Below are 4,273 nucleotides of genomic sequence, written 5' to 3'. Positions count from 1 at the left end.
ATGGCAAATAACACACAGTTTGTCGAAACCACTACGATAGAAAGAGGACGGGTAAATGCTGCCAACACTGCGCTTCAAGACCACCTTACTTACCAGCAAGCGGGTGACGAGATGATATGAACTGATCAAGTTGAACTCCAACGTTCGTTCACCATGGCACTACTATGCATTCTGGCAAGCACACAGGCGGAATTTCCGACTCACAGTCAACACAATTCTTCAGTGAGTAACACTGTACTGCATCACATGATGTTATGGCGCTTTCCACAGTCACTGAACTGTGTACTGTGTCACACCAATAAATTATCGCGGAGAACTGAACGCTCTCTATTACTTCTTCGTTGTTGTCATTGACCCCATGTGACCTAACAATATCGCCCTCTCTCGCCGATATGGATAAAAGAGATAACCCTTTCCTTTTCACATATCTAGCATAGTCTGGTCCCCTGCCCCCTTTCTACCGCTGCTGGCGCTACACTCACGAAAGGAAAGGGGGCAGGGGACCAGACTAATGTCTAGCAATGCAACGGCGCACGCACAGTGCGCAATTTTGACTTTTGGTCTGCTTGGACGTTCACTTCGTGCCAAAAGCCTTAAACTCGACTGTTGAATTCAACTTTCTTTCTGTAAAATGATTTATTGCTAAAGTTTTAGAGCACAATTTAGTATCTTGCCTGTAAAAAATCCATTAGTGTAGATCATCCAAGGAAGGAAGTATGTATAAACTATAATGGAAGGAATCGTAAATGTGAAAGGACTTTTTAACTACTTTCTCTCTTCTGAGACCCAAATCGACATCGCTCAACAAAAAAGAGTGAGATCAATAGTTCAGGGTAGGATAAAACACTAAATTCTTAGGCCTCAGACTCCCCCACCCCCTCTAACTTAATTGGCGAAAATTTGAAAATTGTTTCAGACAGCGCTAGCACAATCTATTCAAATCAGTGTATGTAGTGCTATGAATAAAAAGCTAGTATATACGGTGGAAAACGTAGCTCTTTTATTGGCACTTTACTCTATTCTAGTGCCATGGATCAAAGTTTACTGTAGTGAAAATTATCCAGTATCTTGATTTCACGACAATTTTGGAAAAAGGAAATGTTAGGCTTACAATATAAATTCCATCACCCCACCCCAAACTAAAATAATTTACCTACAATTACTAATATCCTACATTGAACCATTAATTTCTCCCTTAAATCAATCGCGTATTATTTGACAGAGTACCAAGGAAAAATTTTACATTATCATTAAGTTCATTTAAAAATATAGACTTGTATTTGCATGTTTTCATTTTGGTATTGTTAACGACTGTCCCAAAACAGTCATAAATCAGTCATTTTCACCTCCGCCTGACCTTGAGGTTTAAGAGATAAATCATCACTTTGTTGATGAATGCGAATAATTCGTATAGTCATCAGACATGCCTTGTGTGTTTGCTAAAATTTGCCTTTAATTTTCAAATGGACTTTTTTTTTATGAATGAAACAATTTGAATGGTGTTTATATCGATCACTTTAAAGGGGCACAAGCTGATATGTTTTAGGCGGAAATGTTGCTGTGAGTACTACCAGTGTTCCACTTATATCATATCCCTATAGCATATGGATAACCTATAACCATTTCCAATTGGCTGAACGAACTGATGACGTAATTTATCATACGTATAAAAATATTAAGGAAACCCCTACTAATACAGGCAACTGTTCTAACAGTGCCAGGATCTAGAAGACAAGTGTAATGTTATAGAGAAGGCATGTAACGATATCGATATCAACATAATATACTAGAATGATTTTACTCTAGATATAATGTAAGTATTCTCACATGAGTAAAAAGTTTGGAAACTTAGCTTGCATACTTTAAGAAAAAGTAAACATCTCTCTCATGAACACACAGGAATCCAAAGTCAAATAATGTTGTGTCCTTTGGATTCTATATATTGACGTCCTATAGAATAGTGAATAGAGATACGCCAAATTGCAAAGCTATTACATTATGCGTTTCCTTGTGAATTTCCCAAGGGAGATGATATGGAATTTCCATGAATGTATGGAAGAGGAGATAATAAGACATTATATTTTGCATACAGACATTAGACAATAATCTATAGTTGAAATTTCTGCGGTGAAAGTCTTTGTTGTTGACAGTATCTTGTATCTTTTTTACTCAATTTGAATTAAGCTTTTCCCCATATATCATTATCATTTTGGCTGAGCTAAGTATTTCTGTATAAAATTGAAGTCATTAGGTGCCTTCGGTCTTTCAAGGAGTTTGTGCTGTCATCAACTATGGGTTACTCAGGCGTCTCTCCGCGACTCGTGTTTGTCCTGTTTTTGCTACCATTTCTTCCTACTCTAATACATGCAGGTATGTTGTAATAGCTTTGTATGTATTAAAGTGGTCATATGGATGAGGATTAGGTATTTATTTTGGAAGTTTAATTTATAAAGCAATTTTACCATGGCTTCCAACTTGAAAAAATGTGAAGCAATATTGATAAAGTCTGTTTGTAACTCAATACATTGCAAAAAGATAAAAAAATGTGTAAAAAGTTTGATATTGTACGTACAATAACACACATTTTTCACATCATTAATATTTTGCAATTTATTAAGTTACAAACAAGGACTTGGCATATGTTGTTTCACATTGATGTTTCAAGTATGAAACCATGATAAATTGTTTTGACAAATTCGAAAACGTGATAACTACCCAATCCTCATCCATATGGCCACTGTGCTCGTTTGTACTTCCTTCTAAATCGACCCACTTTTATTGCCCTTGCTTCTAAACCACGATGATTATATTGAAAGCTTTATATATAGCTTGCATTTGTATTTTACAATTGGAAGTTTCACTTTTCTAATGATATAAAGCCTGTCGGATCGTAGTGCAGAGTTGCTAATAATACAAGTATTTAGAACGAACAAGTTTCCATCTTCTGCTTTTTAAATTTGTGTATTTTGTGTAGAGAGACATTTGACAATTTTATCCATATTCTATAAGTCAACTGAAAAAAGATTCAACATATTATATGTGCAATGTGATGATGGTAATATTAAGTCAAAACAAGAGGTTTCGGAATGATGTTATGATGTTACACCCAGTAACAATTTTGCAAACAAAATTTTCACTAAAAATTCTTCCACAGGAATTTAGATTTGGAAACAGTCAGCTTCTAGTGTCACTTATAATTCAGTGCTATTTCAATTATACTCTTTGTGGTATACCCATGCGTTACTACCGAAATATTTTATCATAGGTGAATTTTATTTATAAACTATGGAAGTAGAACCAGTTGAAATCTATAATAGAAATGCCCCATAATATATTTATGAAAAACCAAATACAAAATTAATATGCAGAATAATATAATAAACAATAATTCGTCATTTAAGATTCTAGAAGTAAAAAAGGGGTTATAACATCTTACATTCCATAGGTACTAGACAATTTGTAATATAAGCGACAGCTTACCATGAGCCAGTTCTACTCTAAAAGCGCAATCAAGAAATTGGTGACAAATAATAACATACGCGTCCAAATGCTTCAACTAACTTGTATAAACAATATAATGATGTATTGTACAGGCATTTGAATAGTAATATTTCAACAGACTAAGTAATTTTTGGTAATTTTTGTAGCTTTTTTTATTTACTCAAAACAGTTACCTTTATATTTCCTTGCGTTTTTCACTCATTTTCATTCGAATTCCGTCTCGAGGACCACAGTGAATAAATGATTATTGACGGCACACTTTCTTGTATATCCAGTAAACTTTTAAAACTTATAAAAAGTAAACAAATTGTCAAAGAAATTGACAGGCAGCAATCTACAGTTCCCAAGAATTTATTTAAAAAATGAAAATTCTAGTCAATATTCAATGACTTTCTTTCTCCCTCCATCGATGATGACTTTCACCCCCTCCTCCATCAGGGACTTTAGCCCTCCCATCCATAGTTAACCGGCAGTGTATTGTGTCCTGGATCAATGAAAGTGATGATGACATTTCAAACCGATATTCAAAACAGCAATTTAATTTCACCGTGCGGAGAAATGTCATTCACTTGTGTTCACAGAATTGCCGGCAACCTTGTTTTGTAACTATAGTATTCTATAATGACTATAAAATAATTATAATATTCAGGTTTCTAGACTGCACTTCTATTCACTTTCGTAATGTAAGATAGCTTCTATTTCGTTTCTACTTTTCCGCATTTCAAAGATTGAAAAATTAATGAAATGTAACTGTGAAATGTTATAGTAGTAA

The 4,273-nt window shown here is 34.4% G+C and overlaps 1 protein-coding gene across 1 annotated transcript in view; it reads right to left on the bottom strand.

Moving 5' to 3' along the window:
• Positions 1–303, bottom strand: part of LOC144442406 (uncharacterized) — an 8,114-nt gene extending 7,811 nt beyond the window's left edge. The window contains exon 1 of the mRNA XM_078131750.1: positions 94–303. The gene's annotated coding sequence lies outside the window, so the exon portion shown is untranslated. The remainder of the gene's footprint in view (positions 1–93) is intronic.
• Positions 304–4,273: the final 3,970 nt, after the last annotated feature.

The sequence above is a fragment of the Glandiceps talaboti genome, chromosome 11, assembly GCF_964340395.1.
Source record: "Glandiceps talaboti chromosome 11, keGlaTala1.1, whole genome shotgun sequence".
Lineage (NCBI taxonomy): Eukaryota > Metazoa > Hemichordata > Enteropneusta > Spengelidae > Glandiceps > Glandiceps talaboti.
This window is presented reverse-complemented; position numbering and strand designations above follow the sequence as displayed.